The 27,996-nt window shown below is 39.4% G+C and overlaps 2 protein-coding genes across 2 annotated transcripts in view; both read right to left on the reverse strand.

Moving 5' to 3' along the window:
• Nucleotides 1-22,094, reverse strand: part of abat (4-aminobutyrate aminotransferase) — a 163,547-nt gene extending 141,453 nt beyond the window's left edge. The window contains exon 1 of the mRNA XM_033643899.2: nt 21,938-22,094. The gene's annotated coding sequence lies outside the window, so the exon portion shown is untranslated. The remainder of the gene's footprint in view (nt 1-21,937) is intronic.
• Nucleotides 1-27,996, reverse strand: part of LOC144458615 (uncharacterized) — a 106,868-nt gene that overhangs the window by 65,773 nt on the left and 13,099 nt on the right. The window lies entirely within an intron of this gene.

Genomic DNA, 27,996 nt, shown 5'->3' on the forward strand with positions numbered 1-27,996 from the left:
ATCATCAGCACCCAGATCACCCGCAACCAAAACCTGTGAAACGCAGGTATCCAGAAAAGTTTCGAGTACCACCACAAAGACTGAATCTCTGATGGCAGTATATTAATCTGTGTTGCAAGATGTATAAATACTGCTGAGTAATATGTTAATGTTACTAGAATACTGCAAAGTGATATGTTAGTTACATTTATGGGTTAAGAGTTCAGTAATGGAGAAAAAAAAAAACTGAACTTACTCAGGGGCAGTTTATGGTTTTGCATTTTTGATTAAGCCTGATGCACTTTTGTTTTGGGGTTGTTGTTTTTTTGAAGGACCTGCCACATTTCTAAAAGGGGAGGAATGTAATAGAGTGATCTATTGTGTTCTTTTTGCCACCTCCTGGTAAATATTGGCCATTGCAGTTATGTGGTTACATTTTGGTTGGCCAACGAATAACGGGATTTTATGCTCAACCTCCCGAAAAAGTTTGTCAGTCTGCCTGTTGTAGTCTGAAGTCTTAAGTGCATCACCTCGCCTGGTTATTGACTCCAACCCAGTATACTATTTTTTTAAATTCTTCTTGTGTTTTAATTGTGTTTAGTTCTGCTGTAGAGCACTTTGTAACTGTGTTTTGAAAGGTGCTATATAAATAAATTTTATTATCAGTATCTCACCTACACTACCAGTTCCAATTTAGATTTTCAAAAGACAACATTCAAAACTATTTACCATTTGGAGGTGTTGCATGTATTGTATTTGGAGATATCCTTCAAAATAAATGTCCTTTGTGAGTTTGGATATCCAGTGTACTCTGACAGGAGAAATGTAATTGATCCACTCTGGAAAATCACCAAAAAGAGGTAAAAAAAAAGAGGCGAACACAAAGAGATGAACTTTTGAAAAGCCAGATGTCAGAAACAGTCCTGATTTGCAAGCTAGCACTTGCAGCAGCCAAACCACATCCTGAGGCTAGCTGTATCAGCAGCTCACAGTTGCAGTTGAATTATGAGACATCTGACCCGACGTGACTGTAGAGAGAGGAGGGGTCGGACAGACAGACACAGAGACAGCCCCTGGAGAGCCGATGAGGAGGACAGGAGAGAGACAGCAACAGGTGTGTGTGTGTGTGTGTGTGTGTGTGTGTGTGTGTGTGCGTATGCGCGTGTGTGTGTGCGTGTGTGTGTGCATGCATATATGTTTGAGGAAAACCTACATTAAACACAGTATTATCATTACAAAAAAGCAAAAAAAGCAGTTTTTTTCCAGTTAATGTCAGATATGTTGGTGGAATGTCACAAAGTACATTTACTCCAGTACTATACTTAAGGGTATACTATGAAGGATTGTCGGTTAGTGTTTGTAAGACGGACTATTTATAAACATGCGTTTACAAAAAAAATAAACAAATGTGTGCCATCTGGGCGTGGGGGTTGGGTTACTGGTGTCAAACCCACCAAACCCCTAGGGGGTTTGCATCTTTGTTACTTTTTTCACCTGTTAAGAGTTTGCACCCCTGGAAAGTGTAAGTGATAATCTGTCTATGATATGGACAACCTCAACTTTGTTGAAGGCAAAACATTAAATAGTGGATGTGTAGCTGAGTAGGTGAGTAGGTAGTTTTGCCAACAGCTCTGAGAAATGTAATTCTGTTAAATGCTCCCTTGTTGTTTATCATCTCTGTGTCCTGATTGGGGTTGCAACAGTATACCAGTTTTAGGGTATACTGTGATATCAAAGTAGACGGTTATCATACCGTGTAAATTTTCTTATTTACGATATTGGGGGGAAAAAAGGCAACTGGACGGAGAATCTCACCTTTATTTTACTTATTTTCAAAAGAGAGACTTTTTATACATACTTCCATTTAAAAAATGGTTTCAAGTTTCAACTCTAGTAAAACATTTGTTAAACCAAAAATAACCCTTCCATTTTAATTCCTCTAAGGGTCATTCTGACTGACAATAATAATAATAATAATAATAATAATAATACATAATACCATGATACAGTGAAACCACAATATTATCGTTATCATACCGTGAAAACATAGTCCTGATCTTTTGCTACATTGTACTTGTCAAAATGTATGTGGTTTTTGCTCTTCACAGCTATTGCTGCTGTTTGATCGATTAAAAGAAAGGGCTTAAGATATGACATTCATAAACTGATTTCACAACCACTACAACTAAAAGTTCAAAAAACTAAAAACAATTACAAGGTAACTACAATTCAGCCTCTTTCATTTTCAGTGAGCTTGGCATACCCCCCTCTCAAGCAATGTAATAAGCTACCGTAACAAGCATTCCATTTAAACACATCAAGTAAAAAAGGTCTACTTTAGCTAGCTAACTGTTGTCATGAATTAGTCTAATGTTTTATTCCAAATTCAGGAGCAAACTGTTTAGTGATGTTGTGGTTATGACAGTATTAGCATAAAGAAAATTGAACCGAGCTAACATTAGGTTTGTGGGCTCTGCAAATTAGCTTATGGCTGGTTCACACTACACGACATTTCTGTCCGTTCTGATAGTCACTATGTCAAATTACACGATTGTGGGGTCATAAAATCATGCCGTGACATGACACACGACACGGTGTGCCACACCAATGATCCCCAGTCATGTTTCAGGACTTGTGTGATGTCATCGGGTTATTCTTGTCCTATTTTTATTACTTTTACTTGGTAGTGGTGGGCGATAAAACGATAACATATCATCTCGGGATTAACACTTATGCGTTGTCGATAGAAAAAACGTTCGATATAATGTTCGATAATGTTACTGTATTTTGTCGGGAAAAAACACGAGGAAAGCCGCACAAGTTACCCTTGGAGTCGTGCTGTGCAAGGTTGGTTGCATGAACACACTCACTTGCTCCCTGGTAACCTAGCAACAGTGTCACGCAAACAGCTAACAACGTCAGGTTTGGTTGCGCCATCCTCGTGTGTGAACACAGGGTTGCCAGGTCCGCTTATAAGCTGCGACTTTGGGCTTGTTTTTTTTGTAAAGTCACTTTCAAGTATTGCTAGTCACGGGTTGTGGTTTTTTGGGCTTGTTTTGGGCTTGCTCTCTAAACGTTGCCTTTCTCTATATATATCTGTCTAATAAGTTATTTAAACTCATGATAGTATGTCGTACTGCAGTACCCCCCCCCCCCCTTTTCCGCATACACACAGGTGACGGTCAGTCAATGAGACTTTTCATATATAAATCGCGCGATTAATGGAGGTTCTTTAACTATTTCACTAACAAGAGGGCGAAATACGGAAAGAATACAATAAAGATTTGTAGAAAGAGAGGATTAAAGATTCGACTTCAAGAGGGGGACGATTCAAAGGCAGTGTGCAGATTCAGATTCTGTGTGAAATATGTACTCATCATTCAGATCTTGTCCAGCATACCAGCACTGTTACAGTGAAAGTAAAATGGTTCGTTATATGCAACGTCTTTACTTTCATTTTCATTCATTCATTTATTCTTTCCACATTTTTGGTCGGCTAGTTGGTTTGGTAGAATTCAGGGGCAGTAAATATAATGTATTTGTAAAGTAATTTTGTGTGGTAGTCCTGGTTGCTTGTTTCTCTCCCAAGATCTGGCAACACTGAACACAACATACCATGGAGTGAGTAGCAAGAATGAGTGTGGATAGCAAGGAAATAGTTGAGTAGTACTTTTTGTACCATCTTGTGTATGTTCATTTATTTGAGTGTTTTCTAATGGTTGTGTTGACATTACATTTATCTCCGTGTGCCTTGACTGATGACTGTGATTTAAATCAGAAGAAAGCTATTGAGTTTAAAATAAATGTGTTAAAATTTATTTATTTATTTTCTCCTGGTCCTTATTTTAAAGAGGTTATAAAAAAATTATCGTTATCGATCAATATGAATCAGCTATATCGTGATATACTTTTCAGCCATATCGCCCACCCCTACTTTTACTATGATTTCAGTCACTGTGTCTGTTCATATGCCAGCTGAAATGTTGTTGTAGTAATATAAAAAAGCACCACCAGATGGCAGGAGCTACATTTGAAGTACCGTCACTGAATCCTTCACAAGTTCCTGCAAATGTTTCACAATAAAAGCATCTTTAGAAAATAAAGGGATTCTCTCAACCAAAGTTAAAAGGGGCTTTTAATTTGAAACAGATACAGGAAGTGTTGAGTTTCAAATGACGGTGAGCTGTATTAACTTTACAAAGGCAAAAGGGAGCAGATTAAATGTAAAAATATAAAAATACAGAGGGAATAATAACGTCCCATTTATAATGTTGTCTGTTTCAAATTAAGCTGGTAGCCTCTTCAGTTGTAGTAAGTAAAAGGACAGCCACTATTTCTTTATTTTCTTACTTTGTGTCCGTCTCCATTATAAAGAAATAACATTGTTTGCTAGCTTGATGCTAATGGCAGTACTCACCAGGTTGATAAAGTGCTGCTGGTTCACACCATAATTTTTCACTTTTTACTCTGTGTGGTTATGGAGGACTGGAACTACCAAAATAAAAAATAAATGCATAAATAAATAAATAAATGAGTCAATAAATAAATTCATATGCCATTAAATTGCACCAATAATACATAAAAAGTAAATGTAGGCATTAATTAACTGATAAAATGCGTATTTTCGTTTTACATTTACATTCCCTTACACATTCTTTGTACATTTACATTCCTACATACATTTTAACATTTACATTGCTTCATTCTTTATACATTTACAGTACACTTCTTCATACATTTACACTCCTTCACACATTCTTTGTACATTTACATTCCTTCAGACATTTCATACAATTTATACATTTACATTCCTACATACATTTTAACATTTACATTGCTTCATTCTTTATACATTTACAGTACACTTCTTCATACATTTACACTCCTTCACACAGTCTTTGTACATTTACATTCCTTCAGACATTTCATACAATTTATACATTAACATTCCTTCCTGAATTCTTTTCACATTTACATCTCTTCATGCATGCAGAAAGGCATGAAGAAATGTAAATGTAAATGAGGGGGCTGTCCAAAGTGTGTCATGGGGGTGGACAGCCCCCTCATTTGCATTTACTTTTCTTACCCTGCCACATGAAGAAATGTATGTAACACCCATGTGTGTCATGGGGTGAACTTTTCGCATACTGGTTGATCGACACCTGAGTGCATGGATCAACTATACATGCCTTGCTCCCCACAGCCACAGCCAGCTTAGAGGAAACCTCAGAGGACTGTGATGGCTGGGGCCGCTAGACGCTCAGTCTCTGGGCTTCTCAGAGAGGCAGCAGGCAGGTTGGAGGAGTTGGAGCGCGGTAAGTATGAAATACTGGAATGTGATGTTTTTTTCTTGCGTCCGATTTCTTGACTTACTTTCTTCATACACAGCATCCACTGCAGACACAATGCATGGAGGGGAGGGAAGTCAGAGGAGCACAAGCACCTGTAAGTTTGCTAATGCTCAGCTCTTGGGGGTTTCATTTCCACTAGCACAGGTTAGCTAAGCTAACCCATGGATTAACCAAACTATGGTGCTTTCATACATTAGTGCCAGTCGCTTTTGCATCTTTTCTTGGTCAGTCGTCATGACTCCGCAAGTACTGCGGCATTTGGACCAGAATGACAGAATGAAAACAAATGTGTGTGAATGTGAACCTTAAGAACTGAAATGTATCAATTTAGCACCCCAGGTGTGGATCAAGATAGCGCACTAATATGTGTGAAAGCACCATAGTTTGGTTCATTCTAAAGTGGCCATTTCCTAACGCTGAGGACAGCTATGAGCTTAAGCACGTCCATTTGACTGCTGCTGCCCAATCCACTATATTAAAAAGTATTATACTTAATAGTGAGTGCTGTCGGGTTTTTCTGCTTTGCTGTAATTTTTTGGACTGGCACCCAATTACACTTTGAGACTTTTGAGGGAGCACGCCAAGTTTGCTGAAGACTTATCTCCATACACAACAGTACTAGCCAGCTGGCTGTGACCTCCCCAAGATGGCGCACAGGAATGAGTCATCTGTGATTATATATATCTATGCTTTGGACAGCCCCCTCATTTGCATTTACATTTCTTCATCCCTTTCTGCATGCATGAAGAAATGTAAATGTGAAAAGAATTCAGGAATTGCATTCATGGAATGTAAATGTATAAACTGTATTAAATGTCTGAAGGAATGTAAACGTACAAAAAATGTGTGAAGGAGTGTAAATGTATGAAGAAGTGTAAATGTATAAAGAATGAATGAAGGAATGTAAATGTTAAAATGTATGTAGGAATGTAAATGTACAAAGAATTTGTGAGCGAATGTGAATATAAAAAGAAAAGAAGCATTTTATCAGTTAATTAATGCCTACATTTATTTTTTATGCATTTTTGCATTTTTTTGGCAGTTCCGGTCCTCCATACATGGTAACATCCCTAGAGGAAATATCAAAAAGGCTGGGGTGTTGTTGTCGTACAGTTGTCTACGGCAGCAGATCACTCTGTGTTTGTATAGGTCAAAGTGACGGCTGTGACAGGTGAAATCGTGAACAACAAAAAGAAAATCAAACATGCTAGACTTTCTGTTGGAACGTCATGAGGCGTCCCAGACGTGGCATCAGTTGTTGCATTCTATGACACACAACACGAGATGAAACGATGGATTACCGTGTACAACACTCTTTGTCGTGCAAATCGGGCTGATATCGTGTAGTGTGACCCAGGCATTAGGTTATAAATGCTGTGGTGTGTGGCATTGTTTTAATTGTTGACCACATGGTAACATCAGTAATGCTTAACAGGTAGTTCCAGAGTTCCTCAGAATTATTTTTTAATACAATTCCTCCACAATACAACCCAGACATTTTATTGTGTTCCCTCTATTTTCCTGAGGACTGCTTCACAAACTGGCAAGTTTACTGCTGGATTCTCAAAGCGATTACACTTGAAAGACGGGGAAGTTCCCACTTTGTTTGGCAAATCTGGAGATTCAGGATCACAACCTGTAGGCTAAGTATACTTTATGATAGTGCTGCACGATTTGATAAAAATATGCAATTGCGATTATGGTGGACAATATTGCGATTTGCGATTGCGATTGCGATTGCGATAAGATCAGATAAGATAAGATAAGATACACCTTTATTGATCCCATAATTGAGAAATTCCAGTGTTACAGCAGTCAAGGAAAAAGAGTCAGATTAAAGATTTCAAAATTAGGCATAAAAAACTTAAATAACTAGGCATGCAAATAAGTACAAAAATCCAAGAGTCGGCGATAAATAATAATAACAATAATAATAATAATAATGAAAATAATAGGAAGTGGATAATAATGAGCAGTAGTGAATGAAAATGAGCAGTGGATAAAGGGAGCACATCTAGTGCAAGTGATTGTATGTACAAAAAGCAGACAGCTGTGGTGTCCATAAAGTGTCCATAGTGTCAATAAAGTGTCAATAAAGTGTCCATGGTGCAGTCTACTGTGAGCAGTGCTGGTTATGTAGCCTGACAGCAGCAGGCAGGAAGGACCTGCGATAGCGTTCCTTCACACACTTTGGGTGAATCAGTCTATCGCTGAAGGAGCTCTCCAGAGCTTTTATCTCCTCCTGCAGGGGGTGGGAGTCATTAGTCCTCAGGGATGACAGCTTGCCTGTCATCCTCCTTTCTCCCACCACCTGCACAGAGTCCAGAGAGCATCCCACGACAGAGCTGGCCTTCTTGATCAGCTTGTCCAGTCTCTTCCTATCTGCAGCCAGCATTACAATATAATTAGAATAAAATACAATAAATAAATGGTATCATGAGTCTTTCTGCTTGATTCAGTGTTTCCCCTACATTATATTAGGGGGCACTGACCTGACATAGTTATTGTTATGGTCAGACAGTGTGTCAATGACCATCAACAGACTGAGCACAGTCTAACACGCTGCTCACACAGCAGCGCAGCACGGAACTGTACACACAGCGGAGCGAGCCTGTGTTGCGTTCAGGCGTTGTCACATAAATGACACTTTCCAGCACGCCATAGCACAACACAGCAGCATGTCAAGTGGGCCGAACCCGAGCAAAATTGCTCAATTTTTCATTTGTTATGGAGTCCATGATTTCCCTGTGACACTTAACAAATGTTTGCTTAACTGTGCTTGGATGTTGTTTTATGAGGCTCTGACGGCTTTCAGTTGTCTCATTGTCTTAATGTTACATGGCTCGGCTTTCTCTCGCATGCACTCTTCCTACTTTTCCCTGTGCTGTGCTGTCTCAAGTGTTGATATAGATTGGTCGTGTTGCCGCGGGACGTGGCGACTTTAACTTTTAAACTTTCACACAGCATGTCTTTCAGGTACGGCGACGTTGGACAGAAAGACGTGCTGTGTAAAAGTTTAAAAGTTAAAGTCGCCACATCTCGTCTCAAGTGCTGATATAGATTGGTTGTGTTGCCGCGGGACGTGGCGACTTTAACTTTTACACTTACACAGCACGTCTTTCTGGTCAACGTCGCCATACCTGAATCCAAAGTATCGCCATGTAACAGACGTTTTTTTCGTCACCAACTCAGCCTGTTCATGGTCGTGCTCATGCTCTTCTTCAGCGTCTGTGTTGGTCACTGCTGCACGCCAGCTGCACGCACCAAGATAGCTTGTGGGCGTGATGTCAACAAACTCCACGCACTACAGGAGAGGCAGTCACATCCACAGGCACACACGTTAACATTTATTTAGCCTACATTAAATCGCAAATCGCAGCCTTTTATGCGGTTATGTAATCGCACAGCCTGACATTGCGATTGCGACTGCAATTAGATTAATCGTGCAGCACTACTTTATGAGTTGTGAATTGTTGTGAAAACAAACTAGGAAGCTGCTACTGAGTGTTGAAGTGTGGAGCAGATGGCTGTAGAAGCTAATATTTGGCTGTACACCCAGTGTTAAGCTGTAGGCCTCGGCTATTGTTTTGAAATGCTTTTTCTACTCGACATACTGTAAATTAAATTGCTACCTGGGTGGCCTCAGTAAGATGAATTTAATGACTGAATTGTGAAGAATCTGACAGAGCTAAGATGTGCAGCATGTCCATATTGACAAAAGTTGAAACATTTCTATGTGCGATGACCGATCTCAGCAGCAACCTGCCGCAAACTCAAGCGATTAGCCAACGGCAGGCAACATTCAGACCTGCATTTATTTGTCAAAATGTGTGGCTGTACTCAAAATTTGATTGTGAATTGTGACAATTCACAAAAAAAAAGCAACCTCCCGAGGTGAAATCAGATAAGGTAAGCAGCGTGACGTTTCTGAAACACGCTCTAAGTGTTGCACTGTTGCTGTGACTATTTTCTTTGCAGACCCAGACCCTCCTCCCCCTCAGTTTTAAAAACTCGTCAGATCTATGTGAATTAGATCTATGTGAATTACACAAATGACCTATTTTGGATTCAAAACGGCAGTTTTCACCAAAAAGTGACACATTTGCACCCCAGCTTTCTGTCATTGATACTCCCCGGTGAGAACCTAGTTTAGAACTGAGTTAAAATGCAGCTGACATCTCAAGCTTGTCACCATGCCAACAGCAGGGCACAAAAGGAAAAGAAAGAGGTAAACATTGCGTTTATCTCGGTTTATAAAGAATAAAAACATTCCATGAATTGTTTCATCACTGATTTTTCTTCCAATTGATAAATCTACAAGCTCATGATCATAATAGTAGCTCAGTCTGTGAGGACTCGGCTTGGGGAGTGGAGGGTGGTCAGTTCAAGTCCCCACACAGACTAAGTATGGACTGTGGACTGGTAGCTGAAGAGGTGCCATTTTGCCTTCTGGGCACTGCGAAGCTACTCTTGAGCAAGGCACCTGACCCCAACCACTCAGGCTGCCATCTTGAGAGGCAGCCCCTTGGCACTGACATCTTTCCATTCATAATGCATCTGTACAGATCCTGTTTGTGCAAGTGCGCATCTGGGTCTGTGTGCGTGCCCTTGTGATTTCCCCTTACAGGATTGATAAAGTATAACTTCTTCCTTCTCCTTCTTCTTTTTACAATGTCCATACAAAAGTTCCACTTTTAAACAAACAAATGGAACACTGAAAGTTAGATGGATAGTGAATAAGTACTAATTTTTACAATAAGCCGGGGATGAAAACAGCAAGGACATAGGAAACACAATGACCGAGTCTTGGAGGTTGTAATAAAGCTTGCTCCACTACTGACAGCCCTGAAAGATGGAAGGAACTGACATGTGGTGGGCAATGTATCAATTACACTTGATGTATCGCGGCTTGTTCCAGGTGGGATGTGTAGAATGACTATATTGCGAACATCAAGTATGAATAGTCACATCATTTTTTTAAGCCACCAACATGAGACACACAGTGAATAAATCCTCACATTTAACGGCACTGTAGTAACAGTTTAACTTAATGAGTTTAACAATAGTGTGTAAGCAGGCAAGGTGTGTGGGTTTTTGTATCTGCTGGGCTGCGGACCACAACCATTTAGTTGCATTTTGTGAGCATGGAGCATGAGTAAAGCTTGCAAAAATGATTAATAAAAGAACTGGAGAGCTTTTAGTTTGTTTCCAGCTCACAGTAAACAAAAATATAAACGCAACACTTTTGTTTTTGCTCCCATTTTTCATGAGCTGAACTCAAAGATCTAAAACATTTTCTATACACACAAAAGACCATTTCTCTCAAATATTGTTCACAAATCTGTCTAAATCTGTGTTGGTGAGCACTTCTCCTTTGCTGAGATAATCCATCCCACCTCACAGGTGTGGCATATCAAGATGCTGATTAGACAGCATGAAAATTGCACAGGTGTGCCTTAGGCTGGCCACAATAAAAGGCTGTTTTCAGCTTCCAGGAATTGTGTACAGATCCTTGCAACATGGGGCTGTGCATTATCATGCTGCAACATGAGGTGATGGTCGTGGATGAATGGCACAGCAATGGGCCTCAGGATCTCGTCACGGTATCTCTGTGCATTCAAAATGCCATCAATAAAATGCACCTGTGTTCGTTGTCCATAACATACGCCTGCCCATACCATAACCCCACCGCTACCATGGGCCACTCGATCCACAACGTTGACATCAGCAAACTGCTCACCCACACGACGCCACACACGCTGTCTGCCATCTGCCCTGAACAGTGAAAACTGGGATTCATCTGTGAAGAGAACACCTCTCCAACGATGCCAGACGCCATCGAATGTGAGCATTTGCCCACTCAAGTCAGTTACGACGACGAACTGCAGTCAGGTCGAGACCCCGATGAGGACGATGAGCATGCAGATGAGCTTCCCTGAGACGGTTTCTGACAGTTTGTGCAGAAATTCTTTGGTTATGCAAACCGATTGTTGCAGCAGCTGTCCGGGTGGCTGGTCTCAGACGATCTGGGAGGTGAACATGCTGGATGTGGAGGTCCTGGGCTGGTGTGGTTACACGTGGTCTGCGGTTGTGAGGCCGGTTGGATGTACTGCCAAATTGTTTGAAACGCCTTTGGAGATGGCTTATGGTAGAGAAATGAACATTCAATTCACGGGCAACAGCTCTGGTGGACATTCCTGCAGTCAGCATGCCAATTGCACGCTCCCTCAAAACTTGCGACATCTGTGGCATTGTGCTGTGTGATAAAACTGAACATTTTAGAGTGGCCTTTTATTGTGGCCAGCCTAAGGCACACCTGTGCAATAATCATGCTGTCTAATTAGCATCTTGATATGCCACACCTGTGAGGTGGGATGGATTATCTCGGCAAAGGAGAAGTGCTCACTAACACAGATTTAGACAGATTCGTGAACAATATTTGAGGGAAATGGTCTTTTGTGTGTATAGAAAATGTTTTAGATCTTTGAGTTCAGCTCATGAAAAATGGGAGCAAAAACAAAAGTGTTGCGTTTATATTTTTGTTCAGTGTAAATCCTTATGTCTACCAGCCACTGTAATGGTTTATCTCTGCTAACTTGTAACAGCTGACTGTTGACTGGACGCTTTAAATTCAACTTCCGCTTTAATTTATTTCTTTATAACAGTATTTTATTTAACTTTATTATAACAGTACTTCATTTAAAGTTATTATAACAGTTATATGAACATTAATATATCAGTACTTTAACTTTATCATAACAATACTTATTTAAACTTTATTAAAACAGTGCTATAACTTTATTATAACAATACATTTTTTAAATTTTATGATAACAGTACTTTATTAACTTTATTAAAACAGCAGGGCTCCAGACTGCGACCAAATGGTCGCAAAATGCGACCAGTCAGCGTGAGTATATTTTACAACTACTCACTTGTGTGTGACCCGCAAATTTGCAGGGTTTTTTTTTTTGTAGGCCAGTGTAGGCCAATGTGTTTGAGAGGGGGGAAGTCCAGAAGTGAATGATTAGTAAACCACGAGGATCACGTCATCTACACTCATCAGTAGGCTTGTTCACCCTCTGGACTTGCAGACTGAGCCCTCGCGGACTTCAGTTGTACGTAGTGTGATGTTACTGTCATCACGTAAAGTCTGCGAGGACAGAGACTGCAAGCAGCTGATAGACAGCCCTCAAGACTGTTTTACTCGTCGCCGTGGAAAAGTTCAGCTATCACTGCTGTCATATTCACATGTCATATGTTCCTGCAGATAACAAAATATGAATCCTATGTATAGCCTTTTTTGTGACTGAACAAAAATGTATTAATACATCTCTATATAAGATGCCATAAAAACAGAAATGTTTGTAAATAAGGACAGGACTATAATTCACTAAATTGGGCATTACTTACATAGTTTACAATCATTACAATAATATCAGACTTCAGTTTGTTATCAGTCTCCAATTGCTTTAATTATGATAGATTAATTTATTAAAACGCTTTACAGGCTTTTTGTAATTCATGTTCATGGTTCAACCTCCAATTTACATGAATTCTCACGTAAATCAGCATCATATCACTTTGCTACTGCAGAGTAGACCTATGGCCTCTACTACAGAGGCTAAATAAATTGTGACTGACTATAAGGTTAATATTTTCAGAGGAAAAAAATACAAGACAACAGCTTTTATTAAAGATCAGTCAGATATAATTGGGCTTCACATCTGTACAGATGTTATTCTAAGAATCCTCACATCCCACTGACCACAAGTCTCTGTGATGCTAAATACTTCAATAATTAAAACTGTCCAATGTTAATATACAGTAGACTATGTATAGTTTATGATACAGTTAAAATGGCCAAAAATGTGAATAATTGCATTGCATTGCGTTGCAGGATGATTTAAGGTGTGTGTGTGTGTGTGTGTGTGTGTGTGTGTGCGCACGCTTTTGTAAATATAATTTTGCTTGCTTGGTTTCTGCTTAATACTATTCTGGGACGGTCAAATCAGCTGTCCTGTCCTCTGGTGACCTGATATTGCATTGACAAAAAGATTATTGTGTAACCACAGCTACAGTGAGCTGTTATCGAACACTGGAGCTAGTAGAATCCACATCCAGGCTACTTGATCTGCAGGCGTTTGATTGAAATAAAAATGCTTGTGACAGAGAAAGAAAGGTGAATATTTCTAAAATCAAACAGTTCTGAGGGCCTGTTATACACTGCAGGAGATAAATACATGGATCAAGAAAAGTTTATGGGTCACAACAAGTAACTCCACTGCCTAGGTCGACGCAGCATAGCTTAGCACCATATTGCATCATATAACAATGCCTGTGGCACACATCAAATGCACAGCACAGACAGTAGTAGCTGGGGTACAATAACTGTAATGTTAGGCAACACAGGAAGCGAAACAGCCCATTAAAATGGCCAAAATTGTCATAATATGAAGAATGCTGCCACAACTGTCAGGGCCAGGATTTCATAGAGTGTCTGGGTTATAGTTAACATGGACTGGGAACAAACTACATCCACTGAGACTGATTAATTTCCACAAAACCAGAATTTCTAAAGCTTAGGGTCCAACCCCCATGGAGCCACTCGTTGTGTACATGGAGTTGTTGGAGCTCTCTGGAACATTGGTAGTGTTTTATCAATTTGTAGGCTGCAAGTTTTTTGACAATAATAATAATAAAACTTTATGATAGCAGGGTTTCCCACACATTCATTGAGTTGTGGCAGCCTGGCACAATTAAAACAGCTGCTGCCATGTTCTTATCTTCTATTTTTGGAGCTGGATTGCACTGTTGGAATATACTGTTCATTGCTGCACAGTTTCACAGCACAAGGTGTACACACAAACACAAACTGAGCAGCAGAGCATCAGGCCCGATGACAGTGAAACTTAACCGTTTAATGCGTTTGTGAATGTAAAAGTCACTCACAAACAGCTGCTCCTCTCATCCATTGATCTGATCTGATCTGATCAATTGATTAATTATCCAACCCACGACTTAAAACTCTACACAAACTGCTGCTGAGGGGAAAAAAAAATTAGATCCGCCTTGGCTGCATTCAAGGACCCGCAAAAACACTCGAAATAAAAAAGGGTGACACAGACTGATTCACAAGGACACACAAACAAGGAAAAACATCAGCCAGACATAGATTCTAATTCTGTGGGAAACACTGGATAGTATGTATATTTTCTTAGTTTATATTTTGAATAAGTAAATAAACATATTATTGTACTGTTCTATATCTGGTCATGGCATGCTTCTACCAAATATGTTGCAAATACATCAGGTTTGTGTGCTGTGGTTACCAAGGTTACCAGCCGCTACAAGGCATATCTGCCTCTACCACAGCTTCCAACTTGAAATTTAATTTCCAGAATTAAAGTGATGAAGATTAAAGCATTATTTAATCAAAAGCCTTGGACAGAGAAGGAAAGAGAGGTGACAGACTATAAGATTCTATTTTAACATCTCTGAACAAAGACAGTAAGTTTCATACATTTAGAGTAAACGTCCCTATTAAGCCTACGTACCATATAAGCCCACTTGTGACTTCTGAGTCAAATTAAAAAAAAAAAAAAACTACATCACCATTTTTGCTGACATGGTTCTTCCAATGAAGCTGCTTGTTACATAAATTATACTTTTTATTGTAAGCCAATCAGATTTGTCGATATTGAGTTATCGAAGCACATGTGTGACGTGCCTGCTGCTCCTGGAAGAAGTTGCAAAAAAACTTCAGTGATTTTGGTGCCCTCAGAAAACAGCATTTTTTCCATATTTCTACTCCTGCTTTTGGTAAGCACTCATTTGTTATCAGAATTTAAGAGAGTAGTGCTTTGAATAAAACATATGTTAAAATATTACTCGAATTAGAAATATTTTTTTCTTTTGAAGTCAAAATATGCATTTTAGCATACTAGCAAACAGCCCACATACTGCATCACTACAGTCGCTGCATAGCATTGTTCATTGCAATGACATAAAGCATGATAAGCATACAGTTTACATTTTTGTATGAAGAATATATTATTATACTGTTAAATAGAGAATAAATGTGTATATTTATCTTATCTAGGGGACACTAGCAATAAAATCAAACCGTTTAGGGTGGATGTAAATGAGTATAGCTAATTACTTCAGTGCATGATCAATTGATACTTTTCATGTTATGTAAGTGCTGCATATATAGACTCATTTAATGTGGTTGTTTTTTAAAGCCATCTGTGTAGAAAAAAATATTCTGACTTTTAACCAGAAATTCACTTATGTTCCCTTTAAGCCCACCTGCTCCCATTAAGTCCACTTGACTGTGTTTCAATGGAGATTTTCTCCCTTTTGACTTTTGAACCATTTCCCTGCCTAACTTTGACCTCACCTGATCAATCAGCTCCATAATTCAGTTAATTAAATATCATTATATCATCATTTATTATCCTTAAAATATTAGTATTGCACCTGGAAACTGTTTTTTTTTAGTCATTAGGTCTTGAGAAATCTTGATAAAAACATCTGCACTTTCAACCAGCTGGCTGGACCAGAAATTCTGGCCAATTCTAAATGCCAACAGTACAATGTACGATAGAGATACAGACAAAATGATAACACATATTGAAAGATGAAGTATCTTACTATGTAATGACGAAAACTCTGTCTGTGGGTGTGTCTGTTCCACGTTTTTCTCCTCACTGACTTGGTCAATCCATGTGAAATTTGGCACAGTAGTAGAGGGTAATGGGAGGATGCAAATGAAGCAATATTACATCAATTGGCCAAAGGGGGGCGCTATAGCAACCGACTGAAATTGCAAACTTGTATCTCATACATATCTCATGCCCCGTATGTTGTAGAGACATGAAACTTTGCACAGAGATGCCTCTCCTCATGAGGAACAAATTTGCCTCAAGAACCCATAACTTCCAGTTATATAGATTTTCCGCCATTTTGAAATTTTTGAAAAACACTTAAAATCGATCTCTTCCTAGGAAGTTTGACCGATCTGCATGAAATTCGGTGAACATACTTGGTAGATATGTAGAACAGGTCGCCTCAAGGTGACTGGAGAAATTTAAGTCTAATTGGCAACTGGGTAGCGCTATAACAACAGAAAAATGCTTAAAAATGGCTAAAATGCAACCGATCGCTGTGGCTACCCCTGTCGCCGAATGTTTTTTTTCTTTCTAATTTTTGGTATGATTAAGTCATGGTATGGTATGCTGTACATAATCACAGAAACTGTCAGTGTGTCATTCTGTCAGTCAGTTATTCTGTCTGTCCCATGTTTTTCTACTTACTGACGTGGTCAATCTATGTTTCCCATGTGAACTACCAGTGCATCCCACTTTTAAGTCAATACAACATATAAACACTTTAACTATTTGCCTTTCAACGTGCTACCTCAACTACTAATGTACAGTTTTAGCCCACTAACTATCCCACTTTTGACAATGGTACTACTGTACTTTCAATAAAGCAATCGTACTATCAAATTCACAAAAACTCTGAATACATTGCTCTTCTTAATGAGTTCAGTTGACTATTTAATCTGCAATTTCCTATGACCTGTATCCAAAACACACACCATGTGAAACTGTACGTGGGCAACTGTGCACTCAATGGGTATGGACTAGTTGAAGAGTAACTTCCATTATAATTTTGATTTTGTTCATGAAAATTTTTTTGGCTACATTCCAAAGAAGACATGTAAGTTTAGCTTTTTCAGTATTGACAACACAGCAAAAAGGCTGATCACACCTATTTCAAATGCCATTTACAGGCCAGAGGATAGGAGCGGAGAGAAAATGAAAATAGCTATTGAGAGCTAAGCGATTACAGATTTTAATAGAAAAAGTTTGGATTGTTAAGATTTTTAAATATTTATTTATCAACAAATCATGAAGTGTGCTTATTTGGAACACCCATGGGCTTAAAGGGTACAATAAGTACCCATTAAGCCCATGCCAGACTTTTGACATATTTTGACAAATGAAACAATAGAAACATTAAAAATTGGTATAAATGAATTATTGGCACTTCAAATGAGAGATTCATTTTAACTAAAATGTTCTCACTTAAATTGGGGCGGTATATATTAAAAATGTCTGAAAAGTAGATTTGGTGGGCTTAATAGGGACTAGGGCTGGGCGGTATACAAAATTTTCATTCGGTTTTAAGAAAAAATCATATTGGTTTCACGGTATTTCACGGTATTTTGCTTAGGTTCGGCCAACTTGACATGCTGCTGTGTTGTGCTATGGCCTATTCAAGTGCCGGAATTTGTTATTTACCTGACAACGCCTGAACACAACACACGCTCTGCTCCATTCATTTGGGCTCCACTGACTGCATAAGGAAGCGACACGTAGAGAAGCCAGCAGGGTTGTTTACCGTTTGCCGAGCCGAGAGGCTGCATGTAGGCTGCATGAAATGTTAAAGCATTTTCCACCGAAGTTATTACATATATTTGAGTTATCTGCAAGTTTACTGTACTGTTTGTCATCTACTCGCTTTCAAATGTCCGCCACAAACATTTACACAGTTGTCGCGCCGCTCCCTTTGCCGGTGGAGCCGCTGTAATTGATTAACAGGGGGGCGAGCTGCTACGGGACTCGTGCTGCAGAGGTGTCGCGCCGCTGACGTGCCCAGTGGAGCCCGCCCATAACTGTCTCGTACTCGGGACGGGTCGTCTTCGGTCAGGAAAATGCAGGTGCTCACCTGTGTGTGTGCGCTTTGTGTGTGTGTGTGTGGGTGTGTGTGCATCGGGGCGAAACTCCGCCGTGCGCGATACAGAGGGCAGAGGAGAATTGTAAATGGCGGTGCGTCGCTGCTAGTTGCATATAGGGGAAACACTGCTCTTTTTGGTATGAGTTCTTCTGGGTCATCATGTACAGTTGCTTCGCTTTTAGGACTCTCTCTGGCAGCCATTCTCGCCTCTAAACTTTTCTATGCTCTCACTCTCACCCGTTCAAGTGTGCCTGTGGTGCGCAGCGGTGAAATGGGTCCCTGCTGAAACACTTTTCCGCCGCGCAGGTTCCGGACATTGTTTGGGCTATTCACCGGTATTGCGGTATATGAAAAATTCATATCATAACGAAAATAAATACCGGTTTTCGGTACAAACTGGTATACCGCCCAGCCCTAATAGGGGCGTTTACCTATCTTCCTGGTATTTCACCAGAGTAAACAGTAGATGATAATATTAGTCTTATAAACACGATCAACTCACAAAATGTCAATAAAGGTAATATTCTTTGCCTAGCAAACAGAGAAACACAATTGTAAACCATCTGAATTCACGTTTCTCTCTCTCATCAATCTAAGCATAGTTTAATAGCCTTGTTAACTCATCATAAAACACACTTAATTCAAATTTGACAGACCCAAAATAAACTTATCAAAACTGTCTTATTTGGTCTTATTAGTTGTCTGATTAATTAGTAATCTATTGGAACAATCACCAACTCTCGTCTGGTTGAAATAAACCCTTAATTCACCGAGTCGGACGCAAAAACATGATATTTTTCTCTCTCTGCTATTGCAGCTGTTTACAGTACTGTAATGTCATCCCCATCATCCACAATCAGCTCAGCAGTCTGTTCCACCAATAGAGACTGACCTCTGGTGGTGCATGCTGTGCACTATACAATACATCCTAAATACATTATGAGTTTAACAGAGAGAGGAGTGTCTTTATTTTTGATGTTACTGAAACTGTCGGGATTTCTAAGTATCTCAGTATACCATAATACTGTAATAATATACTGTATAGCCAAGCCTAGCGATTATACAAGTTACTGACATACTGAAATATAGCCTAACAAGTAAAAAACAAACTGTTTCTTTTTTTATTCTGTCGTTTTTAACAGTCAGCAAGTGGTTTTGACCCAACATGACCCAATAGCCATAGCTGACTCATGAACACGCCTGATAGGATGCTGTATGCAAAAAAAAACTATCCTTTGTTAATTTTATAAAGCAGCACTTAGAAAAAACCCTGAAGGTGTCAACATGGGAAGAGCAAGGTCTTTTTTTTTCTTTTTTTTTTTTTTGATAATGTTAAAAAGTCATTTTTGGAAGTATTTAATCAAACATGCTTATAGGCATTTAAACAACTTTTTGTGTTGGACTTTGTTATTCTACACACTAAGATTTCAGTTTTTACCCGAAATGTATGTTGCTTCCAAATATATCACTAATCATAAAAGAACATGTTCCAAAATGTTTGTAGGTAAGAAGAAAATTTGGTAGGGTTCAGGACCACTCCAAAACTAATACACACAGATTCCTCTTGTGGTTTGTGGTGAGTTATAGATTAGCAAAATAAATGGTTGTTGTTACCAAAACAAAAAAAAGATAAAAATATTCCAACAGAGTTAATGTTTGTTAGATATTGTTCAAAGAGTTCATAACACTTTGTTATTAACAGCTTAAAACAAGTCACTATTTTGTCAAACATGAACAGCTTGCTGTCCAGCACATATCATCTGAGTCCATCCATCTCAAGTTTTTGGGAATTGTTGTGTTCCAATGTTATGTCACCAAAAAACTACACCTGACAAATAAGGGAATGTTCTTTATTTCTCAAAGAATGGTGGTGGGTGGGGTATGACTTCTTCTTGTTTTGTTTTTTTGTTTGTTTTCTTGACCGTCAATATTTTTCCTTGAGCCCTCCTGAGTGACTGGTAGAAAATACATGATCTTCCCTCCATGACAAATCAGTTGGTTCCCACACAATGTGTCCAAGGACTACCATTTTTTTTTAAATCCAACAATTATTTCTGTTTTTACAGTTTCTGGCTATGATAAATTGAGGGATTTTGGCATGTTTTCTTTTAAAATTGCTTTTAAAAGCTTTTTTAAAATTGAAAAAGATATATTTTTTGAAAAAATCTTTTTTAAAATCGCTTTTTCAAAATTGCTTTTTAAAGCTTTTTTAAGAATTGAAAAAAAAAAAATGCTTTCCTAAAGTCAATTTTTCAGGCTTTTTAAAAACTAAAACAGATCTTTTTTAAAAGAAAATGTTTTTTAACAAAATGGCTTTTTAAAGTTTTTCTTTAAAAAAAAATACGATTTTTTTTTAAGAAAAGTTGTGTTTTCCAGCTTTTTAAAAGTTAAAAAAATGTTACGTTATTAAAAGTTAAAAAATTGAAATCTTTTTAAAACTGCTCCTAAAAAATGCTTTAAAAAAAAAACAAAACCGTTTTAAAAATTGAGGGATTTTTTTTAAAAAACTTGCTTTATAGAAACCACTTAAAAAAAAAAACTCTTACAAAAAAAAAAACCTTTTAAAATTCAGTAAAATAAATAGAAAATAGAACCATTTGTATGCTCGTCCCCGGTACTTAAATAATTATATGACATGCCTCCACCTTTTTGCACTACCCCCTCCTCCTTCATAAATAATAAACAGTCTCTATCAGCTGCTTATTTTAAACCATACCACTTCTGTTTTCCCCATGAAAGGTGATGTACAGTGCATACATGCACTGGTGCCTTCCTGCCAGGTTCTGTTACCCATCACGTCACTGCAACTATAGATTGAAATGTTTTATCCTCATCACCACATCAATAACTTTCTCCCTCTACTTTGGTCTTGGCACTATGTGCAAGTGCATGGCAAGCCATAGACAACCAGTTTAAAAGATACTTAATCAGACTTTGCCAGTAAAGCCAGTGGAGGCCAGGACTAAAAACTGTGTACACTGTGTACAAATTTGGAAAATAGTTGACCTGCCAAAGCACTACTTGCAGCTGGTGATATTAGATTATTTAATTCTTTACTTGCTGATGTCTTGCTTGCTATCCAGCGTGGGTCCAAGGACCTCCAGAAATCTTTAATTGAACTGCACGGCCCCTCAAACAAAAAGGTTGTCATTTACGCTAGTAATAAAGCATAAACAGCTATTTTAAATATTTATTTGACAGTGATTAATACCCAGCCTATGCTGAATGTTAAGTTACAACTACACTGGATTTTTAACCACCCTTAAACTTAATAACTTAATAAGGGGAAGGTGAAATGCTGCAGTTACTGATTTGGATCTAAAAGGAAGGAATGCGAGACCCTTCTGCTCCTCTACAGCCTGTGCTCTAAACTCACATTCTGATAGTTCAGAGATTTAAAAAGAAAAAAAAAAGAAAAAAAAAGGAAAAAAGTGTGTAGGCCTATTAAAATGCTCAATGCATTTCAAACTTGTTTTGTAGGGTGCTGTTTGTCCAGGAGTTTCTTGCGTAACTGGTCTTGTGTAGAATCTGGTTCCGTCCAGATCTGGCTGGCTCACAGATTGAGATTATGGATTGTTATAGTTGTGGATTATATTAGTGATAGATCGGTCAGCATATGAACCGACCTGTTATTATGTTGACGTTATGTTGTGACCGATGTTACGTCAGCTGCTTTGCTGACATGGACGCCATAGAAGGCTGCGCATCCCGATGCTTTGACGGTTCAACAGCACAAACACACGCCGAGCTGCGAGCGACTGTCAATGCGACATGATATCGGTTTGATCCAAGCAAGTCTCGCTGCAGACCCGAAGGTTCCTGAGCCGTGAGCCACTGATAACATCTTTTAGAACACTTACCGAGGATCCAGAGACGACAGCGGGCTCTGCGCGTGGATCTCCTCGGTATGGGATGATTGATCGACGGCGGAATCGACCGGGAATTTGTCTTTGGTCTTCTCCAGACACAGCCGGGGCTCTTTACATGGGGAGGGGCTTGTTCACTCTCACTCTCTCTCTCTCTCTCTCTCTCTCTCTCTCTCTCTCTCTCTCTCTCTCTCTCGCTTGCTCTGTTTTTTTTTGTTTTTTTTTTTGTTTTTAGATAAAGCTTTATGTGTATTTAAAGGGGACTCTCACCCTATTTCAGAATTTATGCATTTTATTCCTGTGGTCTAAAACAGTCCAAAAATAATTAGCGAAAATGAACAACTCTCTCCCAAATCCAAACTATCCATCCATCCATCTTCTAACCACTTCATCCTCTTGGGGGTCGCGGGGGGGCTGGAGCCTATCCCAGCTGACATTGGGCGAGAGGCAGGGTACACCCTGGACTAGACTCGCAGGGCTGACACATAGAGGGCTGACACATAGAGACAGACAACCGTTCACGCTCACATTCACACCTACGGACAATTTAGAGTTATCAATTAACCTAGTCCCCAATCTGCATGTCTTTGGACTGTGGGAGGAAGCCGGACTGCCCGCAGAGAACCCACACTGACATGAGGAGAACATGCAAACTTGCACAGAGGGGCTCCCACACCCGGGTTCGAACCAGGAACCCTCTTGCTGTGAGGTGACATTGCTAACCACCACACCACCCTTGCCGCCCCAAAACCAAACTAGAGGTCTAAAACTCACATTTGTGATGTCATAGGGTATGAAGTCTGGAGCTGCTGCATCAACAATGAATGGTAAAAAAAAAATGTTGTAGGTGACGCTGAGAGCAGCCAGGGGGATGTTCTGAGTTGAGACCAAATCACAATGTTTGTTTACGATAACTTACCAGTAGAAAATCCTGGTGTCATGTAGGTTACATAAAATCAAACACTGCTGAATCTCAGTTAGCTTTTAGCCAGCTGAAAAAGGCCCACCAAAACAAATTAATTTCAGTTTAAAGCAACACTTACCTTTCTGGAAATTTTACACTTTTCTTTGTTAAGGTTAAAATGCCATTAATAAGCTGATGGCACACTAACATGTAAGTGAATTCCAACAGAGATACAGTAAAAACTCCATTCTCATATGGTTCTAAGAAAACTCTGCCCAATCATTGCATTCGGACCGAAAGCAATCATTGGTTGGAGTTTTCTCCAGTCCTGTCTGTCTTCCCCACGTGGAGGCCTCTGACTGACGTAACCATTAGCGTAACATCTCCCCCCACCCCCGCCCCCACGTCTGTGAGACAACAAATACGCTAGTAACAGGGACGCTCGTGGATATAAACTAGTAACCGGGACACTTGTGGATATAAACTAGTAACAGGGACGCTTGTGGATATAAACTTTTCTCCATAACAATGGCAGACAAATGCAGACCACCGCTTCCACCTCCAGCTGCTCCAACAGGGAAATCAGTTGGCAAAAGAAAGAAACGGTGCAACAAGAAGTTAATTCTTCAGTGCAATACAGTCGCGAGTTTCTAACAGACATTAGAAACCGCTACAGAGATCTAACACTACAACCGAGAGAGCTCAGGATGTGTAGCAAGCTTGGCCTGCTACGTCGAGCTAGTCCTGAGATGACCGTGGTTTCGCCTGCTCTCAGGATGTGGAGTTTTTGACTGTGAAATGTTGACCCTTTTCATCTTACTATTGCACTATGTGTTCTTTCTTAAATGTTGCACAAATTGTTTTTAAATGTTTTGTTTCTTTTTGCTTGGGGCATGCGAAATGTAATTTTGTTTTTGTGCTGCGCATAAAAATGAGAAAGAAGTTCAGTTCAGTTCATAACGTTATATATGACAACACAGCATCCAGTTGCTAATGGCTAACGTTAGCCTACTATAGCGTAGCCTCTGAAACATTAACGTTATCTTCCTTGTGCGTTTCCACTTCATAGTAACGTAAACGCTACTATCTAACGTTAGCACTGTAACCTTATTCTAAAACTCATCAGTCATCACTGACTCCGGTTGAGTTTTAAAACTCCGGGGTTGCGTTTGACTGTCTTGGTTGTAACGTTATACTCGCTCTCCTCTTCCGTGTATCTAACGTTACCTTAATGCTTACGTCTATCATAGTTCCACTGATAGTTGTTGCAGTTAATTGCACTACACTGTTTTCTTTTACTTTTTTGCTCCTCTCCTTGACATCTTGCATGTTGTCTGGGCGCAACAATCCAAGCTTAACAGTCCAAAATGGCGTTAGCGCCCCTAGTGGTTGTTGGCAGAAATTCAACGGAGCTTCATCTCTTGGTATCCATGCTCTTTGTTGCAGATTTCACCAGGTGAAACTTCTCCCAGTTAGAATTCCCTTAGTGTTCATTGTTCAGGTGGTTTTTACTGGGAGCAAAATTATCCACAGAGATCTCTTTATCTCCAAAACAAACGAACCAGGTGATTAAAACCAGTAAAAACACAAAATGAAGTAGTTTTTAAATCATCGTTTCTCCAAAGCTGCTTGGCATGTCAGAGATGGGCGGCTCACCCACCACATGGAATTGTGTGCTCATCCTATTTCTCTGATAACTCAAAGGTCCACTGTGTAGAATTTAGGGGGATATATTGGCAGAAATGGAATATAAAATAATGAATATGTTTTCTTTCTTTTCTTCTGGCCGGGCTCTTTAGCTTTTCCCCAGGTACCTTAGCCAATCTTTGGGCAACAAGATGTTCCCTGATATAAACAAAGGAGCTGGTGCCTTTGCTGTGCACATAGTTGGTTGAAAGGAGTGTCAAATAGACATTTGAAGTACAAACATTCAAGCACACACCCCCCACCCTCCCCGGACATTGGTAAAAGAGAAAAATAAACGCTTAATAAATAGTAATCATGATAGAAAACTTTAATAGTAATAAAAATCAAGATAATGGTAATTGAAAAATAAAACGTTAATTATGAATTCCAATGTGAAAACAAAGGAGCTAAGATTTTTGTAGAAATTCAAACCACTCAATAATTTATCTTTTACAAAAGTATACTGCATATACACACACGCATAAATATGTGCACACATAGGGATATGCAGAATACACATAATATAAAGATATTAACATACATATACAGTACAGGCCAAAAGTTTGGACACACCTTCTCATTCAATGCGTTTTCTTTATTTTCATGACTATTTACATTGTAGATTCTCACTGAAGGCATCAAAACTATGAATGAACACATGTGGAGTTATGTACTTAACAAAAAAAGGTGAAATAACTGAAAACATGTTTTATATTCTAGTTTCTTCAAAATAGCCACCCTTTGCTCTGATTACTGCTTTGCACACTCTTGGCATTCTCTCGATGAGCTTCAAGAGGTAGTCACCTCAAATGGTTTTCCAACAGTCTTGAAGGAGTTCCCAGAGGTGTTTAGCACTTGTTGGCCCCTTTGCCTTCACTCTGCAGTCCAGCTCACCCCAAACCATCTTGACTGGGTTCAGGTCCGGTGACTGTGGAGGCCAGGTCATCTGCCGCAGCACTCCATCACTCTCCTTCTTGGTCAAATAGCCCTTACACAGCCTGGAGGTGTGTTTGGGGTCATTGTCCTGTTGAAAAATAAATGATCGTCCAACTAAACGCAAACCGGATGGGATGGCATGTCGCTGCAGGATGCTGTGGTAGCCATGCTGGTTCAGTGTGCCTTCAATTTTGAATAAATCCCCAACAGTGTCACCAGCAAAACACCCCCACACCATCACACCTCCTCCTCCATACTTCACAGTGGGAACCAGGCATGTGGAATCCATCCGTTCACCTTTTCTGCGTCTCACAAAGACACGGCGGTTGGAACCAAAGATCTCAAATTTGGACTCATCAGACCAAAGCACAGATTTCCACTGGTCTAATGTCCATTCCTTGTGTTTCTTGGCCCAAACAAATCTCTTCTGCTTGTTCCTCTCCTTAGCAGTGGTTTCCTAGCAGCTATTTGACCATGAAGGCCTGATTCGCGCAGTCTCCTCTTAACAGTTGTTCTAGAGATGGGTCTGCTGCTAGAACTCTGTGTGGCATTCATCTGGTCTCTGATCTGAGCTGCTGTTAACTTGCCATTTCTGAGGCTGGTGACTCGGATGAACTTATCCTCAGAAGCAGAGGTGACTCTTGGTCTTCCTTTCCTTGGTCGGTCCTCATGTGTGCCAGTTTCGTTGTAGCGCTTGATGGTTTTTGCGACTCCACTTGGGAACACATTTAAAGTTTTTGCAATTTTCCAGACTGACTGACCTTCATTTCTTAAAGTAATGATGGCCACTCGTTTTTCTTTAGTTAGCTGATTGGTTCTTGCCATAACATGAATTTTAACAGTTGTCCAATATGGCTGTCAGCTGTGTATTAACCTGACTTCTGCACAACACAACTGATGGTCCCAACCCCATTGATAAAGCAAGAAATTCCACTAATTAACCCTGATAAGGCACACCTGTGAAGTGGAAACCATTTCAGGTGACTACCTCTTGAAGCTCATCGAGAGAATGCCAAGAGTGTGCAAAGCAGTAATCAGAGCAAAGGGTGGCTATTTTGAAGAAACTAGAATATAAAACATGTTTTCAGTTATTTCACCTTTTTTTGTGTTCATTCATAGTTTTGATGCCTTCAGTGAGAATCTACAATGTAAATAGTCATGAAAATAAAGAAAACACATTGAATGAGAAGGTGTGTCCAAACTTTTGGCCTGTACTGTATACTGATAACAACTGAAAAAACAGGCTCATTATCAATGTCATGAATCCATGAATAATGCACTAACTTTGGTCAAATTATCCTGAGTTACACAGTTTAAACAAACCTGCAGAACCTACTCAGTAAATTTGAGGTAACAGTTTGCACTCAGTTTGTTTGAGTAGATTTCATTTTAAACTACATTACACAACTGATTACCCATAAAAAGTGAAAAATATTATCTCTTTGTCCCAGCCAGCCAGTGGATTCAAACCCAGAACCCTCCAGCTGAGCAGCAGCAGTACTAACCACTGTATCACATTGCCACCTAGAAATTACACTGATCATGTCAGTTTTTTTAATTGATTAATTGACCACACCATGCTCCATTGATTGGTTTGTGTATTCTGAGAAACAGTAACCCACCGGAAGTATGCAGTGTCTGAATGCAGCTCAACACTTTCCAGTCCCACGAATCAATCTGACTTTGGCCTTGCTGCATGGGCACCAACACATGCACATGTTGTAGTGCAGGAATTATACAATATCTAGGAGTACATTTTATTATATTTTTTCATGCTGCAGTTGTTACTATTAACAAATAGGCAGAGTAGGTATAATTCACCCATTTATTTCACTTGATGCATAAATTATATGTATGGGTTTTATCTACCACCCTCTAAAATCCTTTTTTACAGTGATACATCATCTAGTCCCAGTCCTAATATCTGGAATAGAGAGGCTAATTAAGTTAAAGGGAAGAGATTTACTAGTGTTTATGAAAAAGACTGACTAAGAGTGAATTCTTTGAAGGTGGCCAGGTGTCCCTGAATTTCTGACAGGACTTACTTCTGTTGTATCTGAGTTTTTGTAATGGAATTAAAGATAACACTTTTTTGATTCAACTTGTGGATGTTAAGGCCTTATCACTGCTTCCTGACTAGAAGTGAGGCAAATGCTATAGAATTAGCTTGGGGTGTAGTAATGTATATGCCCTCACTGAGTACTCCAAAAATAGCAGTAATTGAATTGGGCTCAATTGTTTTACAACAAAGACATGAGATGGCTTCAAAGACACAATACAAAAATGTAGTCAAACATGAGCATTCTCAGAACAGGTGCCCACTGTGGCTGGGTTCAGGTGGCACCCAACAAAGGTAGGATCCACACTGTGATAGAATTTGGACAGTTTCTCTCAGGAAGCACAAACGATGTAACACTTTGAATTGAATAAGTCTATGCCTATGACAAAGAGAGATGGTATGAAAGCGCTATAGGTAGTGTTTCCATATCTCTTTAGTAAACTCAATATTTAAATCCTGCTCCCAGGC

The sequence above is a fragment of the Epinephelus lanceolatus genome, chromosome 18 (genome assembly GCF_041903045.1).
Source record: "Epinephelus lanceolatus isolate andai-2023 chromosome 18, ASM4190304v1, whole genome shotgun sequence".
Classification (NCBI taxonomy): domain Eukaryota; kingdom Metazoa; phylum Chordata; class Actinopteri; order Perciformes; family Serranidae; genus Epinephelus; species Epinephelus lanceolatus.